This window comes from Sebastes umbrosus, chromosome 1 (assembly GCF_015220745.1).
Source record: "Sebastes umbrosus isolate fSebUmb1 chromosome 1, fSebUmb1.pri, whole genome shotgun sequence".
Lineage (NCBI taxonomy): Eukaryota > Metazoa > Chordata > Actinopteri > Perciformes > Sebastidae > Sebastes > Sebastes umbrosus.
The window spans coordinates 17,863,641-17,875,606 of NC_051269.1; positions in this window are offsets into that span (position 1 = coordinate 17,863,641).

The window sequence follows — 11,966 nt, forward strand, 5'->3', positions numbered from 1 at the left end:
CGCAGATGCATTTACATTGCAGTCAGTGCAGGATACATAGCGTACAAATGACACGTGGAAATCAAGAAAGGTGTATTTATTTCATGCTAAATGCCTTGCACATTATCTTGGCATTCATACGCCATTTTGTGCGACCGGGCTGCTAGACAACAATTCCAAACAAATCCTATCTTCATGATGGTTAAACGTATAATATGCAGGAATTTTCTAATAAAAACCATCCCTCTCAATCATCACTTAAGACCTACTAAAAGTGTGTGGTGGTGTGCAGAGACCCTGCCCTCTGCCCGTATATTTTCTTTTCTTCTTATTTTGCGGTGTTCGAGACATTACTGGGCTTCAGTAAAAATGTTTAATTTTTCTTATTCAGTGCTTTGTTCTCTCTAATGCTGCTCCCTCTCTTCATTCACCCCATAGCTCGCTCGACCATCGCTGCTCTCTTCGCTGCTCTCTTCGCTGCTCTCCTTTTTGCTCGTTGAGCCATTGGGAAGGCAGGCCACTTTGAATGCTGTGTGTTTACAAACAGTAACCGACAACGGTTACCTATTATACATTTAATGTTCAGTTTGCGTTAAACTGTATTAACAAGGTGTTCATTCATCTCATTTTGGAGGATGCAGCTCGTGGTGCCGTTTAACGTCATTGCATAATACTGACAGGTGTTTCTATTATTTTTGTCTTCCCCATTTATGTCAATGAGGATAGGCTAAATAATAAACACCTCTGAAATATACAAAAAATAATAAATACCATTCAACTTTTGTTTTAATTAACTACCTTTACATTTTTGATAATTCATATACAATAGATTTTGTATTAATGCAATAATAATGACATAATGTTACCAAGGAGTGGTTCACCAGTTCTAAAGTAGCTGCATTTTTTTTATTCATGTTGCAAAACTGAGAGAAATAACTTTAAGCCAATATGAGTTCAACATATTAAGTGGGTATCTTCAAAAGGTACAATCCTTTTATTTCCTAAATCCCTGTTTTTGTTTCCCCAGACAGTGTTCCCTTCCTGAACTGCGTTGAAGGCGTAGTAACACAAAGAGGGAATTTGCACTAAAAAGACAGCTAGATAACATGCTTGTTCTTCCCTCATGTGCCGTTTCTCACTTCCTCTTACTGCTATTTACTGTTTTCCAGATTAAAGCTTTCAGGGATATAAGAACAGTTATGACTTAGTATTCTCCAAATTCCTTGAACTACATGCCTACAGGCTCCTTACAACTGTGTCTGAATCTGTTTCTAATGGTCTTTGCCATAATTCACACTCCACCTCCTGTGGCTCCCTGTTGCCTCACTTCCACTTCATTTACCGTCCATATCTACCTATTCTTTGATATTCCAGTCCTTCCTTTGAGTCTGCTCCCTTAAGCAATGTCTTATCTCGCTCGCTTTCATTTTGATCCGTTTCGGTCAATGTAACATTTTACCGCTTCATTATTGCCAGACGTAGGTAGCTGTATTTGATATTTGTCTGTGAAGCATCCATGAGTTTCTTAGTTGCATCATTTGACATGAAAGCTGCTTTAAAATTTGAAAAAATATTTTTTGGAAATTACTGTATAACATGTGTTTTTATTTTTTGTATTTGCTGGACTGCAAAGGTTACATTTTCCCAGGCGACAGTGCAGTCCACCATCTCTCCTCCTCAGGTGTCTGTGGCTGCTCAACTTTCATCAGGGTAATTTTAATAGTGTCAGAATCAGAGAGACATTTTTATCAACCGTGGATAATGTTTTGGAGCTTCAGGGAGTGCACCACCGCGATCAGGAAAGGTAATGCCCCCAATCCCTGTAAGACGTGAGTGGCTGATGAGGTCACACCATGTGTCTGATTTACTGCTCTGCTAGCTTTGCTATGCTGATATATCCTGGTCAGAACTCTGCCCACAGCAGCATATATAAATCAGGAGATATTTTTGATACCTTTGGTTGTAAACGTAGTTGTAAAAATGTTTCAGAGTTCATAGCTTTGCACAGGCTTGTCAGGGCATTCGCTGTTTTCTAAGCTCACTAGTATCCTCTATTTTTGGCACACACAAATGTCAAAAAAGTGGCACATATTTATATGTTATTTTCAAGTTTAATGGGAACAGTCACACACGGGGAAAAAATGGTTTTATCTCTGGCTACAGTTTGTTTATGAGATTGAGATGTGGCCTCTATCTCACCTCTGAACCAGGATGTTCAAGTAAATAAAACCTTTTCAACTCCTTAAAGCGCACACGCACCATATGTAGAAGAGGCAGCTAAACTTCTTACTTTACTTCCAGAGTAATTGAATGCTTACTTTTCATACTTCTCTGACTCTAAAGTGGCGTTCATCATGTCCCCGTCATGCACTCAACAGCGTGGAAAACTCAATTTTGGCAGAATTATACTTTCAAAGGAATACTTTACTGAAATTGTACTGAGAGACATTGACTGGAGTCGCCTTCGTAGCAAAATGCTTATCACACCAAGAAAACCTGTGGTCTGATGTGAATCAAGTGGAAGCAGTGTGCTATACAAGTGGTATTACCTTCACCTGGCTGTCTGTGAGACACACACTTTCAGAAAGTTTTGGGACAGATTTCGGTTGCCACCTTAGCATAACTCTTAAAAATAGTCAGCCTTAAAGTGTGTTATCACTCTGATTAATAGAGCAGTGAGGAACATGCTGTTCAGTCCTAGAGAGATGTGAAGCATGAGTGGACCCAGCCTTGTTAAATCTAAATATATGCTGAACATTGCAAAATAAACTAAAGATGTCCTTCTTTGTCTTTCACTTTTTGTGGTAATACAAAAGTCCTCCATTCAAAAGTCTTATTTAATTAAAAGTGCGTTATAAGTATTATCAGTAAAATGTGCTTAAAGTATCCCAGCTGACATTGGGTGAAGGCGTGGTACACCCTGGACAGGTCACCAGACTATCACAGGGCTGAAACATAGAGACAGACAACCATTCACACTCACATTCACACCTACGGACAATTTAGAGTCATCAATTAATTAATTAATAACCTAACCTGCATGTCTTTGGACTGTGGGAGGAAGCTAGAGAACCCCGGAGAAAACCCACGCTAACACGGGGATAACATGCAAACTCCACACAGAAGGGCCCCAAGCCGGGTTTGAACCTGCGACCCTCTTGCTGTGAGGCAACAATATATAATATGTGAATAATCATATTCTATATAAAATACGTTCATATGTTGTGTATGTAAACCCTTTTTCTACAAAATAACTAGTGACTACAGCTGTCAAATTAGTGGAGTAAAAAATATAATGTGTCCATCATGGAGTAGAAGTATAAAGTAGCAGAAAATGTACTCAAGTAAAAAGCATGTATATTCTCATTGATGCTATGGTGCTAACTATATTGCACAATTAAAAGAAATAACTGTCTATACGTTGTCAAAGTGTAAACTTCTGTATCATTCACTCAACTCCATTTTCCTCTAATGAGGAGACAAGTGTGTGCAGCAGAAACTGAATTCTCTCTGGCTGTATGGCCCATACACAGCTCTGGCATGGCGCACTTAACAGATGGCTGAACAGACGTGTGTAGCACCTCGATATGAGAGATGATACGGTCTTCATACATGTTAATTGACAATTTAGCAGGAATGTGAAATGGTCACATCTTGGCACGTCGCCATCACAGGAGTGGGAGCTGGTGTCAACCTGTCAACACAGCACATTGAGCTAAATTGGTTTTCACGGCGCTATTAGCTGAAAAATGAAGTTGAACGTAGACAAAATTAGGTCTTAATTGCGTGGCTGCGTGTAAGCAAGGTTATGGTAATTAGATATTCCTTAAAAGAGCCGGGGCTATGTTCAACTTGAAGCTGCACTTCTAGAGATTGTTTCAGAGCTATAAACTTAACCAGTCTTTGGATGTTTGAGGATTATACATGATGGCATTGGTTACTGACAGATTACTACATTGATCATTCAGCAGTGAAGATGGATATGAGTGTGGGTCCACTCGGCCTACAGGGTCAGGGGTGTACGGGGTAGTAACTGTTTGAATGATATGATACATCAGTCATGTTCTTCTTCTTTGAAATTGTGTCGGCTGGTGGAAGTTACGTATGTTAAGTATTAGGTAATTTCATTGCAGGTCACAAGAGTTGTGATTGGTTGAGATTCTTTAGGGTAACTCGACTGGCTTGAGTCACGATCAGAGGCTCTTTTAGCTGCGCGAGAGCCGCGGGGTCGAGGTCAGTGTGGCCTCCCTGGAATTCTCTGTTCATCATGTGATTCGACTGCTGAGAGAGCCTTTGGGATAACTGAGATGTCTCTATTTCCAGCTAAGAGACGATGTGCTTCATTTCTTTACACCATAATGGAAAAAGAGAAAGTAGAGTCTAAAACTCCCACTCATCATCATCAAGGGGAGATTTTTTTTTTTTCCCCAGATGCCTTTTCCCTCTCCTTATTTCTCACACCTTTTTTAAGTCGCACTTTTACCGTCTCATCCACTGACATTCAACTCCTGTTCCCCCTCCCCTCGGCTGTCTCTCCCCTTGACCATGGTGATAAACCCATAGCTGTCGCTGTCATGCAACACTCTGGGCACTCATAAAGGCACCACCTGTTGCCGGTGCATGCCGGGACACTTGGAGTACTGCAAACTTGGCACTACTGGGTCATTTACTCCCTCCCTCCCCACCGGGTATCTTTTTACTGGTGACATGTGTCCAATTAATGCTGCTCAGTCCACTGCAAACAGAAGGTAGATATAATTCAGAAAAGCAGGAGGATGGTGGCTCACTGCAAGGAAGTTTAGGATCAACGCAGCTTATGTCCTACTTGTGAATCTCCTACAGTGTTGAGTCTAGGGCTATACTGTAGATTATATTCAAAGCTTGACAACAACAATATATATACACGGCTTTCACACTGCATCATCTTACTCTGCTGTACACCATTATTCCACTACTAAAATAGGCTGCCTATTCTTCTGCAATTTTAATAGACAATATAGAAAACATGTAGTTTTCTTAATGTTTATCACCATATTTTTTTCCACTATAAATTACTACTACTTCTACTAAAGTCTGCCTGATAAATAACAGTATTTGTTGTTTGTTCAAATGCCTAATCCTCACATGGACCTCTAGCGGCTGTGTGAATTATGACTTGACTGACTGGCATGAACAAAGGCGGAAGCAGCGTGATATTTGTTTTTAGCACCGGCAAACCTCATAGGGAGGTGCTCAGGGTGGATGGATTGGGCAACAAACTCTGTGACTCGAACATAGAAGAACACTGTTTGTTTCCTGTTTGATACCAACGGTCCAGCTCTATATCCTAAAAATGATGTTCCCATACAACAAAACTGCATTTTGAATTACATTTTGAAAGAAACATATTTTTTTTGGGGATTACGTTTGTTTTTGACTTATAATAAATATGTTTGTAATCAACAAACACATGACTTTCACCCAGTAGACTGTTGTTCATGTCCTTTGTGAAAATAGTCAACATTCACTTATTTTAATTTATGTCCGTAACTCAATAACGTAACAAATGCAGTTATTATAAGCCAAACCATAATGTTTTTCTTAATTAAACCTAAGCAAGTACTTTTGTTGCCTAAACCTAATGAAGTAGTTTTGTTACATTTTTTGTTTTGTTTCAATTTACGTTAACCACGTGTTTAAAACTGCGACCGTGCGATACAGGAGAAAATATGTTTCCCTTGAAACTGCCTCGAGAATACAGTTTTGTTGAATGGGAACGTAATTTTGTAGGAGACCTGTTTGAACAATCAATGTTGATTTCTTGGTCCTTCCATAACCTTAACCAAGTAGTTCTTTTAACTATGATTTCTACTATTTCTTAACCATAACCAAGTTGTTCTTGTGCCTAAACCTAACCAAACCTTTACCATAACAGCAGCAGATCAGCAAACAGTTATATGAATAACATTTGTAACGGTTTTGGGAGGTGATGACAAACGATGTTCTGCTGCTAGGGGCGTGAGATCCCAAATTACTCATATGTGCCACTTTGGAAAGCGATGATAAACGGTGTATTTTGTCATTTAGTTCGGAAGATTTGTACTTGTTGAACTAAACTGCCAGACGTCTTAAACTGTTAGAGTAAGTATTATAAAAGTGATAAGAAAAAGTCATGTTTTCTTGCAGAAACCTGAAATATGTTTCCTGTTATAAAACAGCTAGTGCTAGTGGGGTCAAATTAAATGGACAATGAAGATCAGTCAGTGCCAGAAATAATCACCTTCACATCTTGAGGGCCAGAGAGGAGATCAACAGTTTGACAGCTTAAATAAATATAGTTGTTTAAAAAAAACACAGTAAGTTCTTCCCAGATGCTTCTGACCTCAATAATCAGTCAGCTCAGTCTTCATAATACATCTAAACAGCTCTGTCTTAGAGGCTCTGTTGATGATGTTGCTGTGATTTAGTGCCGTAATGTTTAAATGCTCAGCAGGCTCAGTGAACTTAACGTAGATACTCAAGATTAGATTCTGCTAAATTAGTTTGTAAAAGCTTTTTACAATGGGGGAGTGAGTTGGATTTGTATTTCACAGCTGTTGTGAAGTCGTTAGAATTATCTTAGGTAATTTGTTAAGTAGAAAATATGTTTACAAATGAAAGGAGATCTGAAATGGCTCTCACAATGTGTGCCCTTGTTCTGTCACATTTGGTAGGTTTACAAAGTGCACTTGATGTGAAATACTAAAGTGTAATTGCACGTGAAACTTCAGATCTTCAACACGGCCTTAATTGTAAGCTCTGTCTCCCAGCCTAAACGATAATTGCAGCACATTTGGTGGTAATTATATATCTTGGATCCACTGACACATAAAAGTTAGTCACACAAGCCTTTACAGTGAGAAGCTAACATCCTACTGCTTATTAATGCACAAACGTTCTTTGATAATTAATCATGGCCACTTTCATAAGACATCCATGAGAATCCAGTTAAACCCTGCCCATAAAACTGCTAAATTAACACCTGTTTTGGCTTCCTTAAAGGTGCTGGGAAAGAGATTTTCATCTTTAACGGAACAGTGTGTAACATTTAGGGGGATCTTTTGGCAGAAATTGGAATATAATATTAATAAGTATGTTTTCTTCACCTGAAAATAAGAATTGTTGTGTTTTGTTATCTTAGAATGAGCCATTTATATCTACATAGGGAACGGGACTAAATTCCATCCACTCATGAAGACATTGAGAAGTAGAGAAAACTAGTTAGTGGACCTTCAGTTACAAAACTAAAACACAGCCAATAATGAAATGATATGGAACATTTCTTCCAACATCATATCCAGAGACTACATTGTAGTGCTATTAGACCTTCATTCCCCTTTCTTTATTTATAGCTTAATCGCCCCCTCTAGGAACTTAAAATCCTACAATTTCGTGTGCATTATTTGCATAACAGTGCCATTTTGTCCAATTATTGTAAGGCTTACCGCCCAGAAGGTCAAATTGAGAATGCCTGCAAATCTTAACATTCAGTGCACTCTCCGCATTAAATGAACCAGCTCTGAATCACAGTTATCATATATAATCAAATAGATGCTTTAACAACCCAGCGTCTTTGTGAATGCAGTCATGTGTAACAGACATTCCTTCCTTAAAAATCTGCTTTTCAGGCAGTTTTTACTCCCATGCTGTGTATCAGCCCCGACGCGCTTCACGCATTTTAATCTTATCAAACATTTTTGGACCTTAACGTTAACATAACCATCTCTAATAGTTTCATTCATGGAGATTGAGTACCTTTGCCTGAGGCCTATACCTTATAGGATACTGGCAACAAGCACAAAACAGTCGTATTGATCAACAACAATAAAATGTTATGCGCTACAACTTTAGAAAAAATGTTGTTCTTCTACCGCAACTAATTAGCCACCATCTGTTGATTATCATTGAGCTTTTAATAGCTTTTTCCCCACTGACCTGCAATTTTTTAACAATCGGTTATGGAGTGATTAATCTTTTGGCATCATGATGATGTTTTATCATCATCTGGAATGGCCCGAGTGTCACCAGTTTCCCCCTGTCCTACCCTGCCCAGAGGATGATGGATGATGAGCTGATCCAAAGCGTCTGACCCGTTTCAACCTGACTCCTCTGCAACAGTAAACAGAGGCGCCTTTCGACATTTGAGCCGCCAGCACATTCCCACATGAACGGCCTCCATTTTTCTGTAGCTCTAGTATTTCTTTAAGATGCTGCCACAGAGTTTCCAGAATGCCTGAGTTAAAGTGATAATCCTCAACATGTGCTCAACATGTACATTTTACTATTGTACATGAGGGACTTCATTCTCTGCTCAGGTAGACATTACTCTTTTATATCTTTACATAGCAAATAGTTGTTTGCTGCTATATTAATGCTCTGGATATCAAATTTAGCCCCTTTAACATTAAATTTAACAAAAGCCTGACCCACTTAAAGGTGTTTTGATGGCGTTTATTTTTCTCATAATCTAATTCTCTGTACAATAAATGAAACAGTATTTAGACATTATTAGATTATAAATGAAAATTGCGTATTTTTCCCAACCCCAGTCACAGTCTGTGGTCCAAATGTAAACAAAATGATTATGATTTAAATACCAACTACAAAACATCCAAATCACATAATTGGAGCCGACCGAATCTCTCCATCCGGACTTTAAGTACAGGCACTGATGCTACATACAGTAGCAACTAAAATGGCTTTTAATGGTTTCTGCTGCTGTTTAATATTGTCTAATTTGTTTACATCAGTAATATTATGAAAAACATTTACCTTAATTTCACACTTCAATTTACAGTTAATGTATTTGTATTTTTCATCACAAAATGTGACTTTGGCTTTTGTGACTTATTTTTATTGTTGTTATTATTATTATCATGATATTACATTCTTCTCTTTACTTATCTTGAGTCTCCATGACTGGACATAGCACACTCTTTGTTCCCCTTTCTCTTTCTCGAGACCCAATTAGGCAGAAATACAGATAAATGTATAGATAGGTCGACAGAGAGGTATACAGATAGAGAACCCGAAGAAAAGAAAAGGAAAATCAATGCTGTATGTAAACAATCCTCTTCTTTATTCTGCTGTGTACAATTGACTGCAATTGTATAGCCATATCTTCATTAAGGAGACAGTACTGTCATTGGATGTTCCTGCATTGTACATAACAGCACTGATAAACTAGGAACATGTTTTCAAACTAGAGTCTCTCAGAGACGGTGGAACTGATCTGTCTGTTGATGTGGCTCAGCAGGCGATTTGAATATGACCTCTTTTGACTCGTCAGCATCGGTGTGGTATGTCACTGATTACATCCATCTATAGATGTTTCATCAAAGCAACAGACATTAGACGTGCTGTTATTGCTTTTTTTCCATGAACAAACTCAGTCACTTGAACCTGCAGAGTTACAATCTATCAGCAGCAGACGAGGGCCAGAGGCATGGCGGGGCTCTGGTGTCTGTAGCCTGTGTGTGGCCAGCAGGGTTTAAAATAGTTCCTGGGAAACTGATCGCCAGTGCTGAGCAGCACAGAAAACCACACAGATCAAATATCTACTCCCTATTAGAGTGAGGACAAGACATAAAGGGCCTTGTCAGCATAATGAAACAACATTGTGGATTAGCTGTTGAAACCGAGTCATTTCAAGATGATATGTTTCTGTTTCTTCCAATGCTCAACGTACAGACTGACAGGTTTGATTTGATTCTTCGAGATGTACTGCTCTGTGTTATATTGTGTCTGGTGTTGCCACTAGATGGCATTGTCACACTTTATTGTGTTGCACCGCCCGCTGAGGAGCACTCAAAGCAGGGGATGAGCTTAATACATTAAAAAATAAAAAAGTTGTGGAGTCATCCGGTCAGAATTTATAGACCCTGAAGCACAATGCGGTTTTGAGGCTGGGCTCCCATTGTGTTGATGCAGTTGGTGTGACCATGAAGTATTGATTGCATTATGAAATTCACTTAGATGATAAGTGGTGTCTTGGAATATGTGTATTCATAAACAGAAAGACCTCCATTTTCTTAATGGCCATCCATTTCTTAGCAGGCATACAGCAGTGTGATGAAGGCAGAGGTAAAATTGGATTGCATTGCCAAGGGGAAAGTATTTTTTTTCTACTGTTCCAAGCCGTCATCGAGGAGAAACCAACACAATTGCTTTGTTTTTTTTATATCACGTTAACCATTTCTCATGTTGATAATATACTGGAATAGGCACTGAATGACAATTTATGAATTAGGTTTGTATAAAATGAAAATATGAGCCCCCACAAAGCATTTTTCTTTATAACGGGAAAAAAGATAAACTTGACTGGACAGGACAAAACCTTTTAATTGCTGAAGTATAAATTAATGATGCAAGGTGTTTTTGTTTTGTTTTTACTTTTGTAAACGGATATATTAATGATTTGTGCATTAAGAACACTTTCTCCAACCATGGTAAGCTTAGACAACTGCTAGATGAAAGGATTTTATTCCTTTATTTCTTGAATCTTGAGGCAACATTTTGAAACATGAAGCTTCAAAGCAGGGCGTCAGCCGGGGACAAGTAAAAATGCTTTTTTAAGTTACTCAAGAGTAGTCTACATTCACCCTAATGTGTGATCAGACAATAGGGTGAGTCATAGCTGCATCATGAATTACCCTACAGCAGACTTTTAAGAAGATTAGCATATTATTCTTTTCTAAGAAAACGATTTTAAGCACTGAACTCCGAAATTGCCTCCTCCTAAAAGCGAATGTTGAAAAAGCCGGGATGTATTTCTCCTCATCTAAAACAGCAGTTTGCTGATTGGTGGTATATTATAAAACCCTTACTAAACCTCCTTACTAAAGTACTTCTCCAACCTTCTCTGCAATCGGTTGAATCTTGTCAAGTATATCTATGTGCATTGTAACATTGCCACAAGTTCAAATGTACATTTTAGAAAAAGTGACAATATTAGGGCGCCGCTGTAGCTCACCTGCTAGAGCAGGCGCCCCATTTACCAAGGCTGAGTCCTTACCGCAGGGGTCTCTCACTATCAATAAAGGTATTAAAAAGCCAAAAAAAAAAGAAGAAGCCAATATTAATAACATTATGACAGGGCATTACAAGGCAACAGCTCCACCATTTTGTTTTGGTGGCATGTTCTTGAGTTTCTTGACTGGCCATGTCAGTCACATGATCTCAATCCAACTGATGGTGTGTGTTTCACTTGTTTAAGATGGAATAAAGCTCCTGAAACATCTCATATCCTACCAGTAGTCAACGTTATCATGACCTGTCATGTTCACATACGGTGAATATATGGCAAATGAATAGTAATGCATTAAAAGTGGATAATAATTGGTGTACTCCACTTTTTACATTGCAAATATGTCATTACATGTATGATAGTAGATCAGATCTATGTATATATACAGTACATACAGTGCCAATAGGTGAATTACCATCCGCATATTTTTATGAGCATTTTCAATTTGTAAGTATTGCAAAAAAGTGTTTACTAGGGCTGACCCAAATGCTTCAAAGCTTTGACCGTTGCCATGGTAATCGACCTCCAAATCAGTATTCGAATACTTCATTTTTTTTTTTTATATATAAGTATGTAATAATAATGTATAAATCCCAAAATAGCTCATGAAATAAGGAATAATCCCACACCATTATTAATTATTAGTAATTTTCATACATGTGTTTGTTTGTTTGTTGCATATAGAGGTGTGTGTGTGTGTGTGTGTGTGTGTGTGTGTGTCTGTTTGTTTGCGTGTGTGTGCGTGTGTGTGTGTGTGTGTGTGTGTGTGTGTGTGTGTGTGTGTGCACAGTAGTGCGGCAGCGGCACTGAAACGGAGGAGATGGAGACAGACAGACAGAAGAACGTGTCAGCCTGCTGTACCTCGAAGCTTTGAATACCATCGAATATTTCTCATCAACGCTTCTAAGGCCAAAAAATGGTATTCGGGACAGCCCTAGTATAT